Raw genomic sequence first — 24,383 nt, 5'->3', positions numbered from 1 at the left:
GGCCTATAATTACTTGCCTCTAGTCTTGATCCACTTTTGAAAGTATTGGGGTAATATATGCTAATTTGTGCTCATCATATATCTTGCCTGTATCTACACTTTGTCTTAATAATATTGCAAGTGGCTTTGCGATAGAATGAACTACTTTCTTTAACAAAATAGCAGGAATTCCATCAGGCCATGCAGCAGCTCCATTTTTAATTTCATTAATAGCCTGCACAATATCAGCTTCATTAATATCTATGTCAGCTAAATATTCACTATTTTCATCCCTTACTTCTATATCATTATCTTCATTATCTATTCTAGGGGTGAATTCTCTCTTATATCGTTCTGCCAGTATGTTGCAAATTTCCTTTTTTTCATTCGTTAATCTCCCTTCAATTCTCAGAGGGCTATTTCTATTCTTCTTTTATTCATCTTCTTCGCATATGAGTATAATAGTTTGGGGTTTTGCTTGATATTTAATAGGGTTTTTTCTTCCAAGTCCGTTTTTCATTTTCTTTTGATTGTATAATCTTTTGTTCTGCATTTTCTATCTTACTTTTTAGTTCTATAACTTTCCATGCATTTTTTTCTTTTGCAAGACCTTTTTTCCACTTTCTGATTTTTCTGGAACAAGATCCTTCTGTCTCTTGGTATGCATGAATGAATGTTTTGACTTTTCTTCTTCGGTATATATTTTGGACTATTATCTCCAATATTTTTATATAATATCTCCGTATTTACCCTTATGTCATCACTTACGAAAATGTTATCCCAATCTTTGTTTAATTCTTCATTAATTTCTGACCATTTTATATTTTTTACTGTAGAAGTTGTATTTTCCATATCCTTCCCACTTTTTCATTTCTTGCTTATCTCTATTTTCACTTGCTTTGGAATGAACTGTTAATTCTATGACATTATGGTCTGAAAATACTCGCATTATAAACTATTATTTCTTTAACATAATTCATCTCGTTCACAAATACTAGGTCTAAAGTATTTTCCTTTCTTGTTGGCAGGTGATTTATTTGTTGAATGTTGTATTCTAGTAGCATATCTAATAGCTTTTCAAATTGCCTCTTATCTTCTGCACTACTATACTCTCTTTTTATATGTATAAGTACAACCACAATCTCCTATTCGCTTCTTTCCATTCTACGAAAGGAAAGTTGAAGTCACCGATAGGAGAATAGTCCCAGTCCCTTGTGATTTCTACATATATCATCCAATTTTTCAATTATTAAGTCAAACTCTTTAGTATTAGGAGGTCTATATATTACTATGTTCATCAATTTTTCAGATTCAAATTCTACCGCTATAGTTCACATTCTGAGTTACTATATTTCTCATATATTTTCCTTGTTTTTTTTTTTTGTCTCTCCATATATTGCGGTTCCCCCTTGATTCCTATTTTTTCTATCTGATCTATAAGTTTGGAACCCTTTTATTTGATCATCATTCCCAGTCTCTTGGGAATACCAGGTTTCACTTATATTCATTATATCTATTTTCTTTTCATTTTGGGTTAGTTCTTCTAAGTACTCTATTTTTCTTTTGAGTTACTCGTAACTAAACCCTGCGCATTCATCACTATGATGGTTTGCGTGTTTTTCTCCTTCATTTAATACTGATAGTAATAAGGATTTTCCATGTCTCTTTCCTGTCTGGTATGTTGTTCTTTTTTCATTTCCAGAAATTTTGACATTAAAAAATCCAACTTTCCATAATATTTGATCTTCCTTATCATAATTATTAATTTTGTGTCTGAATCCTGCAATTTTCTCCGTTTCTGCAATATCCTTCTTGCACTAATAAATACAGTTATTATCTCTTGAGTAGAATTTCGGAGCTGATGCTTTGAAATTTTTTGCTGACACCTCTGCATATCTCATTGGTGGTTTGCTTTGTTCTCTTTACCTGATATCTTGATTCTCTCTTTATTTGTTTCTTTCTTATTTTGGATTTTATTACTTGGTTGGTTATTTATTTGATTATGATTCATGCTACAGGGTGCATATATTTGCATTTTTTGTCGAACTTACATCCTTTTCCTTCTTTTAGGTTTTTACATATTTTTTGGATGCAGATCTCTGCAATCATCCCCATATCCATCTAAGTATGCACATTTACCATATATTTCATAGTTTTGACATATCTTAGGATGTTTGTAGTAACATCTTTCTCCAAATCTGCAATTCCCTCTTTTCAAAAGGTTGCAGATTTTGTCTTTCTTGTCTATTTTTTCCTCTTCCCGTCATTGTATAGATCTGGGTAGAGCCTCTTCGGGATTTGCTTTCGTTTCATATCGTAATTTAATTTCTCTTTAGGTATGCTGCTTTATTGCCTCATATGTAGTATCAATGAGTATCTCTGCATCCATACTTTTATACTTGTTCTTTGTTTTCCTTAGTTTTTTCTGTCATTTCATTTTTGTTTACTTTTCTTCCGTTTTCCTCTTCTTCTTTTTCTTCTTCTTCTCCTCTTCTTCTTCATCCTCAACTATTTGTACATTCAATCTTGATTTAATAACATTGTCTATCCATGATAGACATGTTGAACAAAAAATTCTTGTATCTTTTCTCAAATCTTGTATTACCTCAGCACACTGTGGATGGGTCGGAATGTTGCATGCAGCACATTTTCTGATTAGGTTTTGTGGATTGACTATGCTATACCAAACCTTACACGTTTGCATGCTTTGGCATTCTTTTTCCTAATGCATCAATTAGTATATTCACAAGATTCACCTTATTCATTTCTTTGTCGGAATATGTTGGTTTATGTATATTTTCTTTATGAGTCTCTTGACCACTTGGATTTTATTTGGAACTTCTTCAATTATTTTCAAGATGTTTTCATTAGATTTGTTCCAGTTTGAAGGATTATATCCTTCTAATATATCTATGAATGCTTTGTATCTTTTTGGTTAGGGCTGTTGCTGATTTCATAGATGAGAAATGCCAGTTCCCTTCCTGCTACCTCATCGTATTGCGAATCTGCTAAGCACGCCAAATTACCCACCTTTTCCCGCAGTTGGAACTTACTGCCATCTTGTTCTGATTTATAGTATTACACTTGATAAACTAACTTAGAAGACGCTTTATCCTACTATTTTCACACTAATCATACACCGATAGTTCACGAACACTTCTAGATATTTCTCAAATTCTAGTCGTATGTTAAACTTGTGATATCTGTTGATTATTGTGACTTCACGCGGGTACGTCTCACCAAGCAAGATGGCTACTACGAGAGCCATCTCGTAGTAGCCATCTCGTAGTAGCCATCTGTATGAGTCTATAGATGGAGTCGGACTCCAAGAAGCCTCTGACTCCTTGGAGGCAAAGTGGCTAGACTCTGGTACGCGTCTCCTGAAAGGGGGGTCGGGGTACTTACTGTAATGCCGTGAAGCTTCGTTTGGGGGTCTTAACAACTCCCTCTCGAAGTTCTCGGGGCAGAAACAGAAGCAGCCGATGTGATCTCGGTTGTGGTGCCCCGGGTACCCTGCATCACATAATCGGTGCCCACAAGTGCAGCCGTGGCGAATCAGGAGGCACGACAGAGTACTAGACTACGTAAAGAGAAGGCTGAGGAGTCCGGCTTTCAAGACAGTGAAAGAGCCACGCATCTCTACTAATGCTGGGTTACGAATACCAGATCTCATTGCGTGGAATGAGATCGGATCCAGCGTTATTGACGCCCAAATTGTTTCAGATAGCAATGTGAAGCGAATGGACTACTTTCACAAGTTGAAAAAGTCCAAGTACGACACATTGCCTATCAAGCAATTTGGAGAACAACTGACCTCCAGGGAGCCGGTAGTAGAGACCATAACGGCGAACTGGAGGGGTGTCATCTCTGCCGACACTGTGAATCTATTAAGGCGCTTGGGTATGTCAAGGCGAGAGATAGACCTGCTCTCAGTTAAGATCCTAGAGGGCGGGCTATCGATATACTCAAATTATATGGGCATGAGTGGAGCTGGCATGCTTTGAGTTGGATTGTTTTAGTGCATAGAATCGATTAGATCTGGAAAGCCCCGTGGTGCATACAAAGAACTAAGCTATGTGCCTGTGGTGAGATAGATGGGCGTTCAAAATTGTCAACATCAGGATCCAGGGCGTCCTAATTACGAGCATGTTGGTAACCCTACAAGCTTTAGGGAAAAGAGTCCGCATGATGAGTCGAGGCAGCCTATATTTAGGTGTACCTGGGTACTCTGAGGACGTTAACATAGCAGCAACAGTTAAAGCCTTTGTTGAAGATGGTGTTTTATGCTCAGTCCTAGAAGTTAAAATCAGAACGACCAACCATACCCCACTTCTCTGTTGAATCTAGGTGCATTTCATGGTTGATTATGTTTAATGTTGTGGAGATTTTTCCTTTACATTCTATTGATACGTGCATGGTTTTATACATCTTCGCTAAAATAATTGATAATACCACTATGATATTAAATATTTGTTTCCACATTGCTCGAAATATACATTAGTAATGTTGGTAATCCTGTGTTGAACGAAAATTTCAATTGGTTTCATTTCTATAGTTTGAAGTAATTACTATTACCGTAATTTTTTCTTACGATTGTTATAAATATGATTTGATATTTGTGCATCATATGTTAACTTTGTCTTGCTTGATAGAGCTTTCACTGTAGAAAAAAAAAAAAGTTTTTCAGCTATGTGTTGTAGTTGCCAGTTAGTGAATTTCGAACAAAATCCTCTGAAAATTTGTCGCTTCACTTCTGGAACTTACTGTGCAGTGAAGGTCTACGGGCTGCTCTATGTAGAGCAAGAGCCCATGCTGGTATAGGCCAGCTAATCTAAAACAACAACTGTGAATGTGGATTCGATTATTTTGATTACTGCCTGAAGGAAAGATTCTGGTATAGATGATTTGTAAATGATTACTCATTGCATTTTTCTTCTTCTTTTATCACCACTTATAATTAGAGAATAAAAGCACTTTGTTCTACCATAACTAGAGCCGAAGTCATTTTTATAATTGAAAGGTGTTCCATCTCTGCACATAACTATAATCCCCCCTTTGTTTTTTATTTAGTGTAGCTTGTATCTCTTACCTAGAAGTATATTTTATACAACTGTATGTATATTTTGTTACCTTCCATCCTTTTTATTTTTCAAAGTATTTTGTTTAAGCTAGGGCTATAATACTATCGATTTTGACGTGTATAGAGTAATGTAGGAAAAAACCACCTAGTTGTAGGAAAAACAACTCACTATCTTATAATCATGAAATATACTGCAAATTGATATAGTCTACATGTTTGCTTTAAAATATTGCTAACAATGCCTTTTTATATAATCTTTCTTTTGTTTTGGAAGATGCACGTACATTTACGCAGGGGCGTAACTAGGTGAGAAAGGGCCTGTGGCCTTTTCTTACAGTGGGCTCCCATGACCTCCAAAAAAAAAAAAAAAAAAAAAAAAAAAATATATATCTATATATATATATATAATTATATATATATATATAATTTTCTCTTACCTATATATATATATATATATATATATATATATATATATATATATATATATATATATATATATAGAGAGAGAGAGAGAGAGAGAGAGAGAGAGGAGATGAGCGAGAGAGAGAGAGAGAGAGAGAGAAGAGATAGACTATATATCGCAGAACTGGTAGCATAAGAAATTAAAATATAATATGCAGGCATTGAAATATAATATGATAGTAATACATACATAGCTAGAAAAAATCATTTAAATTATATGAATCAGATGAATCCCCTTATGTAGGTCTATGCGGCCGTTACATTATTGCATAATTACGATGCCTATAAAAGAAAAAATAAACACAACTTGGTCCAAAACATCTATTCCATCATTAATAAACAAATATACCTTATACCTTCTAGAATTCTTTCTTCCTCGCTTTCATCTCTGCAAATCTGTCAATGACTTTACTTAAGTTCAATCTACGTGCAGTTCCTTGTTCAATTGATGGAAGAGCTAGTCCTCTAATCTTTCCTGTGCCATTGTTCTTCGCAAATAGTTTTAACAGCTTTAGTTTGGAGAATGAACGCTCTGCACTTGCAGTTGTGACTGGAATAGTTTACAAACAATAGCATTGCAGTGCAAACCTCAGGGAAACTGGCTGAAATAGAATGATTTTCTATGATCAACATATTAGCAAGGTCCTTAATACTAGAACTTTGCTTATTCTCCCTTCAGAGCAGATCTCATGCTAAGAATTTCCTGTGTGAATGTTTCTGACACATCGTTGTGGTATTTTTTCACAAAACTAGATGCTTTTTCGTACAGCTGAGTCAGATAAATTTTGCAATGAGATTGGTTCCAACACTGAGAATGATGAGACAACTTCATGCAAGCCAGTAAACGGAAGTTCAACCGAGTTGTGATGATGTCCAGATTACGATAGTAAACAGTTACTCTACACAAACTCTCTGGATCTTCTAATCTTTGGTCTTCACAAAGCTCGCCAAAATGTCCTTTTATGGTACGAAGTCTCTTTTCGGTCAGGTTCTGGTTGTGTTGACCACTTCTCGGGTCTATGTCTGTTGCTTCTTTCTTTACATCCTCAAACTGATTTCTTAATCTGCACACTCATCCATGCAAACCTTTAAGAGGTCTGCTGTCCTAGCAAGATCAACTGCTTTTGATTGCAACATTTTTGCTACTAAATTTATTGATGTAAGATTTTGAACTGAAACGTCAAAAGGAATACAAATTTAAAATTTTCAAGACATTTTTTTAGTGCAGTGGCTTCACTGCGTTCGTCTGCCTTAGAGCTGCATAATATTATTTGTGCTAGAGCTTTCTGCACATTACAGAATCGAACTTTGAGAGCAAATACCGCATCATAACGTCCAGCCCATCTAGTGGGGTTCAACTTTTTAATAGTTACCCCTTTGTGAGTGCCTGATTCAGAAATTAAGCTAGATAATATGTCCCATCTCTTGATACTCAATCCAAAAAACACATAGACTCTTTGAACAATATCATAAAACTGGGCCATTTCTGTTGCATCCTTGACAGCATCATTAATCACCAAATTTAAATTATGAGCAGCACAATGAACATAAACTGCACGGGGCTCAACATCAATTATTTTTTTCTCCACACCTTTGTATATCCGCTTCATGATGCTTCAGGGCCGGATTCAGGCATGTGGAGGCCCCTGGCCAATCTATGTGTGGAGGCCCACCCTCAGAACCAAAAATATATAGAAATATTTGAAGTCAGACTTACCTACAAAAAGTCCCTTCTGTCAACCAACAATGCATTCAAAAATCGATAGGAGGTAATTTTAGGGGTAACTGTAAACATAGCCAAATTTCTAATAAAAAATCAGTTTTTTACTTTGGTTTTACTGTAGCTTTCCGTGATAAAAAAAGATAATCATAAAATATCCACATTTTGTTTTATTCCGGACTAAAAAACTTTTATTCCTTATATATTTACTAAAATTAAAAAATCATTTAAGCCTGGGTCCTTTTTTGAGGCCCCCTAAAAGTGGAGGCCCCTGGGGCAGGTGCCCCCCCCCTTAAATCCGGCCTTGTTACTAGCTCATCAATATCCTTGGCCACGACACCTTGAAATAGAAAGTCCTCTTTGTTTTATTATTTGCAATTTGTTCTGATAGTGCAGCTCCACTTTGGCCCTCACCTTATGAAACCCTAAAAAAGACTTATTAATTTGTAGGGCCTTTGGCTTTCCATTATCATCATATTCTATGGCTACAGTTAACGGTATATTTTCACACATCTGATCATTTTGTGGAAATATCCTGTGTTGTATCTAACATTATGCTATAAAATGGAGCTGCTTAATGGCACAAGTAAGTTCTTTTTTTCAGTTTCCTTTGAAAGCAACTGAATGAGTTTCATTTTGTATCATTGGGCCTCATATACTTTGTTTTACCTTTAGGTTTACTGATTAATTCTGAAAGAATTGGATCATATTTAGAAAGCAACTCAATGATGCAAATGAAATTTCCACGTTTCCTTTCATCCTCATCATAATCACCTTCATCTTCTGCTTGTGTTCCTTCTCTGTGTCCACGAAAGGGCAAATTGCACATAGCTAATGTAAGAGTTACATTTAATAATGTGTTCAAAACCTGACGCCAGTATTTTTTCTCCTTATGAATATTACCTTCAAGTGTTTCACTCAAAGTTCCATGCAAGCGCCATTGTTCATATACTGGGCATGAATTATGGTGAATTTGGGATGATTCGTGCCTCTTCATACCCTCACCTATGTGTTTCCAGTCACAATATCCATCAATCTAAGTATCTTGAAATCTACTCGCTTCTCGAATAGCAAACAACTAACATGTCTCACAACAAGACTTTTCAAGAACAAATGAATAGCATAACCACGACCTCTCAATTTTCACACCTGATTTGGACACTGCATGATAATATTTTTCAGAGAAAGAGCGACCTTCTGCATTCTTTTTGAAAGTGCCATTAGGCTTGCAATGTCCATTTGTAATGATAAATCGTTTTGTTTGGTCCTTCAAGTTTTGTTCCTTAAAATGTCCTCGGTCTGTAGGCCACAACGATGTTATTGTGTCAAATGAGAGCTCAGGTGCATGGTCTTTTGAGGTAGTTCTAGGTTTACATTCATCTTCACAGGTATTGCCTAATATAGTGTCGGAAACTGGGTCAGAATTAGCCTTGCCAACTTCGTCTAATTTCTTTTCACCTGTATCAGTTGCTGTGTTTGTTTCAACTAAACTAGTACTAGTAGTTGGCATTTCCACACTAGTGACGCTACTTTTAGTATTTTCTCCAATAGCTTCACAACTATCATTGTCCTTTGCATTTTCGTTAATCACTTCAACTGTTGGGGAAAAGAAACCACTAATTTTTGGAAGCTTTGATGCTTCGATTGATATCATTGTGAAGATATTAATTACATCTTTCTCCAATGCATTGTTCTTTCTATTACATTATTTGTATTGTGAGTCAAACATTAAAATTAAGTTCACAATTCGTAATCAACATAATCTTTCATAAGGCGTATGATCACTATCAGTTGTAATCCACTTATAAAAGAATATAATGTAAAACAATCACGAAACGAGAAAAACCTTTCACACCTCTTCCTGCAAATGATCAAACCATACTGGAGTGGCGGTGACAATTGACAAGCTCTGGTAACTGGCGTACAGGGAGGCCAGGACTTAGAAGACAGGAACATAACGCGTTCAAGCCAAGATCTCATACGGACCCGTAGTGTACGGACAGTAATACCCCCTATGACCCCCTAACCCGTAACCCATCGTATACATTAACAATATGTAATGTCTTCTCAGTTTCTGCTAATAATCATATACCAGTATTATATTGAGGAATTTGAAATTATTATTTTCTTAAATCATTAAAATATAACGGTAAGCAGTAGCCTACATTTTTTATTCTTTTTTTACGGCCGTGGGATTTGGGCCCATGGCCCATGGGCCCATATCCCTTGGGTCCCTTGGCCCCCTTTCTGTGACTCTACGTCCATGGGCCCCTTTAATCATTATAGGCCCTGGGCCCCTGGCAGTTTGCCACCCTATTGTTACGCCTCTGCATTTACGTGATCTAAAAATGTATACATGTCTGAATAAACGGAATGCTAAAGATATTCATACGTTTCATGCATGCGTTTTTTACGCACAGATTCAAGATATTGCTATAAAGATATAAAAATTTAGTCATCGATTACTATTCGAATACTTTCCACGAAAGTAATCAGTAGAAAACTTGAATTTCAAGTCAGTGGCCCGTCTGGTCGCCTTGTTCAATATGAGCATGGTTCATTTCCTGTATAATTATAACCAATAATTCCTTTCTTTTTTTATTTCTCAGTGAAAAGCACTTCCTTGTACACATTACTAAACAAGACTAAATTCTTATCTGTGTAAACACAAAATAGCGAAAAGTCTGGAAATAAATATTCGTTAAAACAAACATTAAAACTAAAAGGTAATCATTGTTGAAAACACCCCCCCAGTAACTGGTCTGACACTGACGCTCCAGAGGAAGACTTGTTACAAAGTCACTGGCTTCCAAGCCCCTTTATTAAATACATCAACAGAAATAAAGGAATAAATGTAGCAATAAGGCAAGTACAACAAGTCATCACGCACAGGACCAATCGAGCAACGAAATCAAACAAAATATTAACGCTTGGCGTGCTTGGTCATGTGTTTCTTGAGGTCGCTGTTGTACGCCGTTCTGTAAGGACAAAGTCCGCACGCGTAGGGTTTCTCTCCGGTGTGCTTCCTGACGTGGATCTTCAGGTTCCCCTTTTGGACGAACTTCGAAGGGCAGTATGGGCAGCTGAAGGGCTTCTCTCCCGTGTGAGTCAGGAGATGTCTCTGGAGTAAGCTCCGCGCCACGGCCTTGTATTGACAGAAGTGACAGGAGTAATATTTTCCAGAAGCATCACGCGGAGAGACTGAGTAAGTCTCGCCTTCACCGAAGGCGTCGTTCGCTCCGATGGTTCGTCCTGGTTCACTCCATCCAACTGCGTTTTGTAAACCAGCCTGAAAAGAAAGAAAAACAGATGACTGACGTAAACACACGCATCAGAAAAATCTGGATATTATAGCCAACTACTTAATAATATACGTCTTCAATAAAGCATGCTATTGTCATTTTTTAAAATGATTTTTCAATGGTTTTACTTAACTAGAGTATGCGACCAAATGACCACCATTTCACTCGAAATGACTAATTTTTCACTCGATATTTAATTGGTGAAACAATAATACAATTACATCTTTAAGCATACCATTCAAAATATTAGGTTTCAATAATTTGAATGGTATCCTTAAAGATGGAATTGTATAATTGTTTCACCAATTAAATATCGAGTGAAAACAAGTGGGCATTTTCGAGTGAAATGGTTGCCATTTGGTCGCTTACCCTAAGAACAAGTTCCCCTCAATGTAAATGTGTATTTATCCTTCAATGTGATATTTTTCAGGTAGTGTGAATATCGTACTTTCGCAAGATTAATAGAATTATTATATGCAATAACGAGTGATATAGCGACACCATCTCGAATGTTAAAGAGGTGATGTGACCTCTATCGGCGAACGTGCGAAACATTCCCACAAACGCTTCTCCTGACGTAGTATCGTGTCTTGTTCAGTGTTACTTTGTAGATAACATTCCCGAGCTTATTTTCGGCATTGAATTGTATGTAAATGACCTTTTCTTTCTCTATTATCACAGTTTGATATATGCTCTATTGTTAAATAATATGAAAAATGTATATATTTGGCGTAATATGAGTTTTTTTGGCCTAATTGACATGGAATAGTTTAGGCTAGTGTTGTTCACATCTTTCCTGTCCTGCCATAGGGTAAACCGAGTGCACTAGCTGCGGCCACCTTAGCCGTGTTCGGACCCACCTTCAGAAAAAGTACTTTTAACACGTCCTGATGGGCACCAGTCACGAGTCATAGGTCGTGGGAGCAACTTGGAGACACGAGACTCGTGACTGGTGCCCATCTCCGGTGTCAGGACGTATTAAAAGTACTTTTTCTGAAAGTGGGTCCGAACACGGTTAAAGTGGCCACAGCTAGTCCACTCAGTTGTTTATCATACTAGAGCGAATTTTGCAAGGCCATCTCTCTAATTAGATTAGGTTTTCGTCTTTACTGAATGGTGATTTGAACTACCATTATGATTCAAGTTTTATAACCCAAGTTCATGATCCATTCATTTCATTCTTCCTACAAGACTGTAAATACGTATTTCATAGTAGGCTACTACTTATACTATTCCTGTTAGGATACAGACCTTCTTGTAATGGATATCGTCAGTGGCTGGCAGCTGTTGTAGTACAAACTTCTTGGCAAGGTTTTCAAATGGGGCAACGTCAGTTTAATGTTGACAGGTGTACTTTTTTAGAACTGCCCATCTCCGGTGTCAGGACGTATTAAAAGTACTTTTTCTGAAAGTGGGTCCGAACACGGTTAAAGTGGCCACAGCTAGTCCACTCAGTTGTTTACCCTACTAGAGCGAATTTTGCAAGGCCATCTCTCTAATTAGATTAGGTTTTTCTTCTTTACTGAATGGTGATTTGAACTACCATTATGATTCAAATTTTATAACCCAAGTTTCATGATCCATTCGTTCTATTCTTCCTACAAGACTGTAATACGTATTTCATAGTAGGCTACTACTTATACTATTCCTGTTAGGATATAGACCTTCTTGTAATGGATATCTTCAGTGGCAGCTGTTGTAGTACAAACTTCTTGGCAAGGTTTTCAAATGGGGCAACGTCAGTTTAATGTTGACAGGTGTACTTTTTAGAACTACTTCTTACAGGGTGACCAGATTTTGAAAATTGAAATACGGGACACTTAAATTGAAGAGGTAGTTGAACAATATAGACACAACTTATGCGAAGTTATGCACGCAGTGACGCAGGCAAAGTCCTTCTCAGCCTCCTTTACTGACTTTTCTTTGGTCTTCTCAGCCTTCTTTACTGACTTTTCTTTGGTTTTAAAGTGCATTCGTTGTAGATTTTGTTACAAACAACAGTTCATTACATGTGCCAAAGCATTAGAATATTGCAATCAAGCATGTTTTGCAGCTTTGAAGGATATTAACCCATTAAACGACCGAAGCGGTAAAAAATCAAAACCCTCCCTCCCGGAATCGCCAGGGCTGGTTTTGAGCTTATCATGAGCGCAGAAGCGGAAAAAATAACTTTTTTCAAAAAATCACAGCGCGCTTAGTTTTGAAGATTAAGAGTTCATTTTTGGCACCTTTTTTTGTCATTGCCTGAAGTTTAGTATGCAACCATCAGAAATGATAAAAATTAATCATTATCATATATAAATAATGCGATATATGATAGTGCAAAAAACGAAATTTCATATATAATTGTATTCAAATCGCGCTGTGCGCAAAACGGTTAAAGGTAACAAGTTACTTTTTTTTCGTTGTAATGTAAACTAAATTGCAATCTTTTTGGTATAATAACACATTGGTTGTAAAAACTATAAAAGCAACACAGCGAAACCTATTATCACAAATGATGCATGAAATTTCGTAACGCGCGGACATAAAAAACAATATTTTTTTTTTTAAATTCACCATAAATCTTAAATTTATTTGTTATAGAGACTTCGAATTTGTTTCAAGATAAAGTTAAATGATGGAATATTACGATACTGTAAGATTTTTAGTACAATTGCAGTTTTCGACCATTTCAGACGAGTTAAAGTTGACCAAATGTCAAAATTTTTTAATAAATTTTTTATATGCAATTATTTCGGAAATTAAAAAAGCTACAACCTTCAAATATTTTTCCTTTTATTCTACATGAATTGCACACATTTTCATATATAAAACTCTATGAAATGCCTAATATGAAACGGAGCAAATTTTCCGAGGATGCGATGTATGCAATTCGGAGATTTATGGCGGAGAATCCGCGCGCGGAGGGAAGAAAGTTTTTTTTCATAAATTCACCATAAATCGAAATATTGTGCTAGAGACTTCCAATTTATTGCAAAATGAAGGTAAATGATTGAATATTACTAAAATATAAGAGTTTTAGCTTACAATTGCGTTTTTCGACCATTTCGGTAGAGTCAAAGTTGACCAAACATGGTTTTTTTTTTTCTATTTATCATGATTTATATGCAAATATTTCAAAAATGAGAAAGCTACAACCTTCAATTATTTTCGTTGTATTCTACATGAATTGCTCACATTTACATATAAAATAAAATTTATGTAACGGCTAATTTAAAATGGTGCAAACATTACCACAATCGCACGTATGATTTTTTCGGAAGAGTTACCGCGCGGACGCAAAGAAAATGTTATTTTTTTTTTTTTTTTTTTTTTTTTTTTGTTTTTTTTTTCATAAATTCACCATAAATCGAAATATTGTGCTAGAGACTTCCAATTTGTTACAAAATGAAGGTAATGATTGAATATTACTAAAATATAAGAGTTTTAGCTTACAATTGCGTTTTTCGACCATTTTGGAAGAGTCAAAATTGACCGAAGTTGAAAATTTGTCACTTATCATTTTTTTATATGAAAATATTTCAAAACTGATAAAAGCTACAACCATGGGTTGTTTTAGTTATATTGTGCATAAAATTGCGCACATTTCCATATATAAAACTTTATGTAACGGCTAATTTTAAAATGGTGCAAACATTACCACAATCGCATGTATGATTTTTTTCGGAAGAGTTACCGCGCGGACGTAAGGAAAATTTTTTTTCATAAATTCACCATAATCGAAATTTGTTCCGATACGTAATACAAACCCTCGGTCCTTTAACAATAGGAAGGTAACTAGCGGCAGCTGTGACGGTCGTAAGCTTCGAACAAGGGGGAGAACGGTAGTTAACTGCTTGTCCGATCGTGCGCGCGCCCGAGAGGTGAAGAATCACTTTTGCTTTCGGCCGCGGGTGTGAAGGACGTGTTCGTCATCGCTCTCTGCCCATTTCATCGTCATATGCTTTGTTTATATTGTGTTTTCTACTAATGGTTTGTTTGATCTTGAAAATGAAACTGTAAGTACACTGTTTTCATTTTCATTACTTAATTATGAATCAACATGGAGCTATCGCCGTAGAGGCGGCGATTTCCGCTCTTTTCATGAAATTGAATTGAATTATGTCTCGGTGCCGAGGGCGGGCGCGCACTCGCGCCGAGTCATGTATTTTGGGCGAAAGTGTGTAATTGAAAGATGTAAGTACTCTTTTTCATTATATTTTTGCCCTGTGCGTTCGTTGCCGAGAGCTTGATTGCGCTCGGCACGAGCCTCTTATTTTGTATGAATAGAATGCAATGAAAGTGGATTCGCAATGCAGTTTTCTTTTCTTTTCATTTTCATTTATTAATTGCATCAAATTTAATTTGGATCAATTTCCGTTCTACCCGATTGAATTAATCCTTACGATTTATTGCTGTGCAAGTGAAAATCGCAAGTGCAGTATTGTTCATTTTCATATATATTTATGATAGCATCATATTATTATGGATCAAGTTTCCGCTCTTACCCGGGAATTGATCTTTCCCCCTTTAAGTTCTATGAAGTGAATCGCAAGTGCAGTATTCTGTTTCATTTTCATATTACTTTTCACTGCTGTGCGGGGGTAGGGGAAGCGAAGGTCTGCCAGGAAGTCGTCGGAAAGCTCTCCCGCGACTCCTTGGTATCCGATTCTTCGTCTTCTTTCCTGCCCCCCCCCGCTCAGCTTCCTCGTATTTTGTATTTTGGGGTCTTCCTTCCGTTTCGGGGTGGGTTGGGGCATGTCTCCCCCCCGTGCGTGAGGGAACCCCTCTTACTAATCTGTCTGTGCTACCGCAGGTGCTACATCCGTGGGAGAGACCTTGGACAGGTATGGGCCACTGCGGCTGCAGGGCGTGCCTAGCATCCACGATCTGCTGCAGCGTCTAGCGAGGTCTGGGGCGGTGACCTTGGAGCGGTCTCCACTACAATCTTCACGGCCGCTTATGCTGCTTCCCCCCGCTGGTCTACACTCCCCATGCTGTGTCGGTGACGCCGTCTGCCGCTTCTAGGGCCGGTCGCCCGCCATACCGAGGAGGGGTATGCCGCCGCCTGTGTTTTCTTCGTGTTGCCTGCCCCAGACTTCTGCTGTTCCAGCAGCTCGCCCCTGGACCCGGCCGCCAGTACCAGGTTCCCGCTGGCTGCCGATGATTCTACGAGGCGATGGCTGGGCCTGCCGTACCTGTCGCTGATGTGGTTCCCGCTACTGGCTTGGCTGTCCCTTCTGTGTTTACCGCTGCCGCTGTTCCTGCCGCTCCTGAGCTGGTTGCTGTTCCTGTCGCTCCTGGTTCCTGCGCCTGTCCATGCTGGTCCTGCCATGGTGTGTCTTCCCCAGTCCCAGGTCCTTCCGGACAGGTGCAGTCGGGCCGTGTTGCTTCGGCAATAGGCCCGACTCCGGCCTGGATGGAGGACCTTGACGACTGTCCTGCGTGAGCTGACGGAAGAAGAGGAAGGTGTCATCTTCGTCTTCGTCTGCTGCTGCCTCTTCCCCTTCGACTTCTAAGGCCCATAAGCCGAAGAAGAAGAAGGCTGCCTCCCCCCCCCTAAGAAGTCTCCTTCGGGAACTTCTAAGGGCCCGTCCCACCTCGGTGGGATGGGGGGTTCCTTCTGCTGGTCCTGCTCCTTCGGGATTTCGCGGGCCCGTCTCCCCTTCCGTAAGGAAGAGATAGACTGGGACCAGAGGAGTATCGTTAGCTCTGGTACTTCCTCGCCTGGTGCTAGCGGCGATGCCACTACGCCAGGTTCCGGCTCGGTCTCTCGTTCGCGGGAGATCCCGAGTGTACGCTCTCCCTCGGGAGACCGTGCAGCCAAAGTTTCGGCGCCAGAGTTCGCTCGGCGCCAAGACCACGGCACGGAGCAGAAGGCTGGCGAGAACCGCTCAGGTGACTCTCGCCAGGCCAGCGGCCGCTCTCGCAGCGACCAGCTGGTAACTGGGGTTTTCCCCCTAAGAAGACTCCTTCGGGAACTTCGAAGGGCTCGTCACACTCCGGTGTGACGGGGGGGTTCTTCTGCTGGTCCTCCTGTTCCTTCGGGAACGGGGCCCGTCTCCCCTTCTGAGAAGAAGAAGAAGACGGGGACCAAGGGTGTGCTGGCTACCGCTGGTACACCCTCGCCTGGTCTTGGCAGCTCTGCTGCTAAGCCAGGTACCGGCTCGGTTTCTCGTCCGCGAGAAGTTCCGAGTGTACGGTCTCCTTCGGGTGCCGTGCAGAAACCAAAGTTAAGACGCCTGAGTTCGCTCAGCGTCATGACCGAGGCACGGAGCAGAAGACTGTCTAGGAAGCCGCTCAGGGACCTCTCGCCAGGCCAGCGGCCCTGCTCCTCGTAGCGACCAGCCGGTAACCTCGGGTGGGACGTGACGGTCTCTGACCGGCCACAGGTTGATGCTGGGAAGAGGTCCCCCCAGGTCCCCTCGACCGACGGTATCCAGCCTCGGCTGGTACCATTGTGTTTGACGTGCCGCGAGGACGGCTCACCGGTCTCACCGCGAAAGCGAGCTCTGCAGGTCACCTGACCGCCGCTCCCACAGGGACCGGGCGGATACGGTGACCAGCAGCAGCTCGTCTGAAGCACGGGACCGGGGTCGACGTGCTCATCGAGCCGCTCGCCACAGGTGAGCGGCACGGCCAGGCCTGCAGATCGATCCCCACCGCGGGTTGGTGATCGGCTGCAGCCCCCCACGTACGCTGGTCCTGCCAGCGAGCGGGGGGCGAGCGTCAGGTCTGTCTCTCCACTACCGTCAACTTCCTCGGGCTACACCGGGAAGAGCAAGGTAGCTAGGAGTGATCGTGAGAGGTGCGCCGCTCACGATCCCCCGTCACGACGCCGCACGTGCCACGTATGGTCTTAGACAACCAGGACGTACGCGCAAGTGATTGAGGCGACCGTCAGGGGGGGGAGGGGGTAGCGTCTGTTCTGTCTCTCCGATAACCTTCAACTTCCTTGGCATACGCCAGGAAGAGCGAGGGTATATAGGAGTGATCGTGAGATTGCGCCGCTCACGATCCCGTCACGACGCCGCACGTGCCAGGTATTGTCTTAGAACCAACCAGGACGTACGCGCAAGTGATTGGAGGCAACCGTCAGGGATCTGTTGCTGGTCCTTCTTCTGAAGGAGGAGGGTCTTGGGAGCTGCTCTTGTTGGAGGGACTGGACGGTCCTACTCCTCAAGACGCTGTAAACTTCCGAGATTCAGAGTAACTTTGCCCAGGTTATTGCACTGATTCGTCAGCACAACGACCTGGGGGAAGGATCGCCGCTCCCACCAGCAGAGCCCATGTCTCTGCTCGAGTCGTTTTGGGGCCCGAGAGGGAACCCAAACCGACGGTGGGTTTGCCCGCGATCGGAGCTTGCCGATTCTGTCTTGTGAACCAGAGTCTCTCGTCTCCGGACAAGAAGGCTCTCTCAGTTCTGGCCGGTCGATCAAGCTACTTCCACCTCCTCTACTGCGACAGCGGCGTTTCTACGTGTCTTCGGACACCGTATTTAAATACTCCTTCGGTCCTCCTGAGAGGTTTCGACCTCGACGAGGACTGGAATGAGTCGGAGGACGGTATCGGCTCTCTCCTGTCAGGTGTCGATCAGCCCCACCCAGACGACGTTCACAGTGGCGGCAGACCCTTACCTACAGTGAGAGTTCGTAACCCTCCTCGGGAAAACGTTTTCTCCTGACGATACGTTTTCCCAGACTCTGAGAGGCCATCTCCGCAAGGCGATGGCTGCTCCTACTCTTCTCCAACTGCTAGTTCCACTGGAAGGCGAGCGAGCATCCAATTCCTCCCCCATTCCCTCTCTCCTTACGGCTACGAGGGAAAGGGGAGGGATCCTACAGAGATTTCTCTGTAGGATTCCACGTTGGGGACTGCGCTACCGGGGGGACCTTCGGGTCCTACCTGGACGAAGCCCCGGTCGTTGAGGAGGGATCCTGCCCCATTCTCGATTTCTACGGGAATCGAGAGGACCACCAGCCAATATCGTTTGACGAATTCGGTGGGGGTTTCGCAGACTGCTTAGAATTCTACGGAATTTCTTGCGCATTCAGAGTGTTAGAGTTTCTTACGATCTCCAAACACTTAGGCGAGACCCACGGTCCAAAGTGAGTGAGATGATAATCCCCGATATGTTACACAATAATCGGGAACCTCACCTATGCTCGAATTCCTGGAATTTCTAGCATTAGGAAGAAGACTGCTGCTGAAGAAGACTATCTCACAATAGGCGACCAACCTGGAATAGAGAAGACGGACGGGAATATCCAGTTTGGCTTGAACTATCGTCTTAGTATTCTGTTCACCATTGAAGCTTTCCTTCGAGGAAGACTTCTTCACTCTCTTTTGATAGAGACCGAAGGTGGTCGATCTCCAATCCTTATTTTGTTTTCTTGAAGGAAAGAATTTAGGATGGAGATCGTTGTTCAGAATCCTACAAATATACTACGTATATTAACCTCGCGACATGATTCTGCTAAGCAGTTGAATGGTCCGAGGGGTAGGCGCATATCCTGGTTATTCTACGGATTGCGACTTAGACGAAAAGTATTCTAATTGAACTGCAACTCGGGTTGCCTGCAACCTCCCAGGAGTTTCCAGTTTCAATTTATATACTTAGGGTGTTGTCACAAACAACACCATTTAAGCTTTTATATTTACCGAAATTCGTTTCGCATAAATATAATTGCTCGAGCATATCTTTTTATGCTCGGTGGTTCTAGCCGAACGCATTCCTTCGTGGAAAGGATTACTTGGCAACTCAGGATGACGAGTCAGCGACAGCTACTGCGTATTGAATTGCCCGAGGCATTTCAGTACCAGCTGCCGCTTTGAGATGGAGCGGTTGGTTATGTCTTTCTCACCTGCTTTGATTGAATACCAACCGTATCTCTGCCCAACAATCACGGACTTAAGTCTCTGATTAACGGGATTCTCGCATACATGAATGACCATCTACTGCTGTGACGCTAGTATTCATCGTCTTCGGTATTGCGAGAATTTTAAAACAGAGATATCTATTCAACTCTCATCTTTCTGTTTACCGCACGGTAACCAGAATTCTGTAATAGTCTCTTGCTGCATCGTATCTCGATAATGCGAATGATTTTTGCGGAATCTGAGTTTGTCCTCAAAATATCTTGTATCGAGGTGTGCAATTGTTCATTGTTCACCCCGGATTAGCAGATGCATTGAAAGACATCGCCTACTCCCACACCTGCCAGCTCTACTTCCAACGTTCAGCCCATGAGCAGTAGTTTCTTCAGGCGGCTCTCCCCTGTGTTTCATTACTGAAGAACGCCCGCTTTCACTGCACACCGGACAGCAATGAAATGGCGGTTAGCGTTTTCAGTCATTTGTAAGCACAGGTTTAGAATCTTGAGATTCCTTCTCTCGATTCAGCTGGAAGACGTAGGTTGCATTCATTGTCTACCTTCGTCTTCAACGTCACATAGTGTTGTTTCTCCTTAAGCTGAGATTCAACGTCTATGAGATTTTCTTGCCATCAGGGACCTCGGTCTTTTGAAGGAACAATTGACTTTCGCCTTTTGAGCTTATGCATTAAGAGAATCATCGCCGCGCCGTCCGGCATCGGTGACTAACAAATATTTTATTTGTTTGGTCTCTCAGCATAACTCTAAAGGGCGAAGGTCACGTGACTTACCCGGATGCTTGGACAACTTGCCTCTACTGATTCCGAACCGTCAGTCGGCAGCTGTCAGAGCGCCCGAGTCAGTTACGAACTATTCTGTGGACTTAGTTCGGTTGTTCCAGAGCAATCATTACTTCATCTTAATAGCTTGTCAGTATGAGTACTGTACATAACCAAAGTCGAGAAGAGGGATAGGTCATACGACTATCCCCTTCTTTCGTCTTAGGTAACTGCATGACTTCTCTTGAGAAGTCAAGCACAAAGGGATGGGGATTTGTGACGCTCGATTTCGTACCGATCTTCGTAGCGAAGATCCTCAGAACCCTTCGGTAACTGACGATTGGTTCGAGTCCTTCACAATACCTCCCTAATGGACTTCACCGCCTCCGATACAAAGGCTATGCTGCTTTGTCCTGTGAAGGCGCAACGGAGAGCTGTCTGAAGAAACTCGACACCCAGGTGATGTGGACGCCTCTTCATCATTCTCTCGCGTTCCGCAAGAACTTCTCCGTGGCGCAGGTAATGAAGGCAGGCGCCTGGTCCAAACCGGACCGCGGCATGCCACCTCCTTCCCTACCTTCGGGATATTGCCCACAGTTTCCTTGGATCTTTTTCCTTGGGAACCGTGGTGGTTGCTCAACACGTTGTGTAGTTAACCCAGACCCTCGCAGGCTGAACAGCATCGAGTCCTGGTGTGACCGTAAAAATAATGGATGAGGAATGAGAGTGTGACTGGCTCCTCTTCCCATCTTTTTTCTTCCCTCTACCTGGGTAGAGGGGGACACGGTCGTCACCCTGCTGGGTAAGGACGAGATTGCAGGTGAGCTACTCAATAGAGCACCATCCTATCCCATTCAGTAGGGATAGGAGTAAATATCCACCACTTCCTTCCTCCAACAAGGGGAGGAAGTGGATGCCAATTTGAGACAAACCCATCATTTTATGATTGTCTCTTGCAAACAGGAACAAGTTCTTGCTTGCTGGTACGAAGAGATACGCTTGCCTCTCTCTTAGTACTTGGCCCAGAGGTCTGACCATTGATCCTGCGGTGCACACCCCGATCAATCGGACAGAGGTTTGGATCCCTCCCTTGCTCTTACGACCAGGGAGGCACTCCCAGGTTGGACGAACACCAGTCTGTTCACCAAAAAGACTCAGATTCCTCCCACCAAGAAGTGAGTCTTCCTATTGGTTAAACAAGGACCGAGGGTTTGTATTACGTATCGGAACAAAAGACAATTTGTCGAAAATTGCATTTTTTTTCCTAACTATACAAACCTGAGTCCTTTACATATAGTCCCACCTCATGCCACCCCTCACTCTGCAACTTTTTGCATGGGCCTAAAGCAAAAGTGATTCTTCACCTCTCGGGTGCGCGGGCGCGCGCACGATCGGACAAGCAGTTAACTACCGTTCTCCCCTTGTTCGAAGCTTACGACCGTCCCAGCTGCCGCTAGTTACCTTCCTATTGTTTAAAGGACCTCAGGTTTGTATAGTTAGGAAAAATGCAATTTTCGACAAATTGTCATATTGTGCTAGAGACTTCCAATTTGTTGAAAAATTAAGGTAAATAGTTGAATATTACTACAATGTAAGCGTTTTAGCTTACAATTGCGTTTATCGACCATTTCGGTAGAGTCAAATTTGACCGAAGGTTGAAATTTTGGCACTTATCGTTATTTATATGGGAATATTTCAAAACTGATAAAAGCTACAATCATGAGTATTTTTTTTTTGTTGTATTTTAAATGAAATTGCGCACATTTTCATAGATAATACTTCATGTAACGGATAATTTAAAACGGTGCAAAAATTATGTCAAAGTGACGAAATAATTTTTGAGATGTGTCACTGATACTTTTTATTGCGATAAGAAAGAAATTCACGCTTGCGCGCCTGCGTAGCGATTGTAAACAAAAACAACGCCTTGATCCGTGAACTCCCAGCATCCCCCAAGGCGCGTGATTCAAAAGTTTTTGGCTGGTAGGCCTATAAGTATTTTTCCGCGAATTTTTTTAAAAAACTTTTTGAGTCGACGTATGGTACGTCCATTCGGCATACGGGGGACATTTTGACTCGACATTTAATACGTCCATTCGGCGTTTAAGGGTTTATAACAAAAGTGACTTCCATAATATATTGAATAAATTGCAGACAATAAAATACATATGATGAAAACCTTTCAATAATCCTTTTAAAGTTATTTTCCTCATTGTTGTTAAGTTATTTTTCATTTGTCATATTTTGCACTAGATCCAAGTGCTCTCAAGAGATGGTGTTTGGTTTGAGCATATGTGATGAACTCCAAACAGGACAGTGTGAAATTGCACTTTATCTGTAGTTCTGACTTAATCATCTCTACACTGCGCCGGTTCCTACACCCATGCCATCGTTGGCCCATCAGAGAGAACACTGACTCCACTTGAGCGTTTGAAGGGGGAATGCTCAGTACAAATTTCGCTAGTTTATTTATTTATTTATTTTTTAAGATATTGAAAATACGGGACAAAAGGCATCCCGGGGAGCGTCGATACGGGGCACGGGACAAATGTCATAAATACGGGACAATCCCGTCAAATACGGGACGTCTGGTCACCCTGACTTCTTAGGCTCTCCACCATGGCTGTTGCTGAAGTTCCATTATATCTTGATTAACGTGTGTGCAAAGGTATGAGAATTTACATGAATTACCTAGGGCATCAAGTTTCCACCTTAGGTATCCTGCCATACATTTTCTTTTATTACACACTGGATGTGTTGCTAGGCAGCTGATATTTTTAAAGTGATACTATGGGGCAGTTGAACCAAGTTGAAAATGGGAATTTTACCTGTGATTCTTAATCTGAAACTGATCTTGGAACTAACCCAATTTGAATCAGCCTGGACCATGAAACTTTAAGTTTGTTTTTCAAATAAAGTTGAAACTTGTTCAAACCTACCATTTGTTGACCCAGTTCAGTAAATTTGCTTGAAATGTGACCATCATTGTCTGAACCATTTATTATGATTTGGTGAATTTACTATCTAATCCCCCCCTCCCCACCCACCCACTAGTTACCTTTAGTATATATGTAAACTCATGCTTCTAATTTCATGACACTGATCTGGGATATTTTTTACCAAAGCTGCCTTGTTGAATTTTATTTTTTCCCTTTTATACTCTCACAAAGCTTTCAGATAGCCCTAGGAATGTTTTGGTCCAACCTACTGTGGTAGCTAAAGTTCAGGGTGCTTGTGTGTGTGAATTCTGATGTTTTGAGCCAAAAAATTGTTCGTGTATGACTTGAGTTTGTGAAGCTAATTTGTCTTATGTTTAACCTAGTTTTTAAAAATAGATGGAACATTCACGATGTTTATAGTGACATTATAAATTATAGTAGTTTTCCATTACTGTACTTGAAAATTTCATAATTCAGCCATGCCTGGATTGTGAAGACAACATGAACATAGGCCTATTGATTTTTTTTTACTAGCTTTATGTACATAATTTTGGCATATATTTAAGGTTATCGTGCTTCATTTATTTCTAGTAAGTAGGCCCTCAGTCTCTTCATTTATTCTATTTCATTATCAAGTTTAGGTTCAGTTTGTAAATAAGGTAAGTGCTTTCTACCTAATGTACTGTAGTATTTGGTTTTGTCATTTTTTGCAACGTTTCTACATTGTCAGTCTCTTGTATAAGATTCTGTTTTTCCTTTCTTATAGGCTGCTGTGCCTGTGTGTAGGCTTTAGTGTCTCACTTTTTGCAAAAGGTGGGAGGTCCTGGGGTGAATATCTTGATTATTGCCTGTTCATTTCTTACTCAGTGGATTGGTCATCAAAATTTTACTACTCCAGGCTTATATTACCCCTTTTTTTCAATTAAATTCCTTTTTTTGTACTTAACATTTTACAATTTTGGTATATATTTCATACTATTTAACTGTTGAAGTTAAATTATTGTTATTACTATTACTAATCATTACCTACTACTACTACTACTACTACTACTACTACTTACTGAAAGAAGACCTTTATTAATACAGGTTTTATTGAAAATAGTGGCTATTTCAGCTGCGTTTATTTTGTATAGAGGTTTCTCTATTCTTCTTATTACTGACGTTTCTTCTGTACTCACTAGCCAACTTGAGTACAGAAGAAAAGTCAGTAATAAAAAGAATACAGAAACTTCTATGCAAAACAAATGTGGCTGAAATAGCCATTATT

Source organism: Macrobrachium nipponense, chromosome 24 (genome assembly GCF_015104395.2).
Source record: "Macrobrachium nipponense isolate FS-2020 chromosome 24, ASM1510439v2, whole genome shotgun sequence".
Taxonomy (NCBI): Eukaryota; Metazoa; Arthropoda; class Malacostraca; order Decapoda; family Palaemonidae; genus Macrobrachium; species Macrobrachium nipponense.
Note: the sequence above shows the minus strand (reverse complement) of the source record.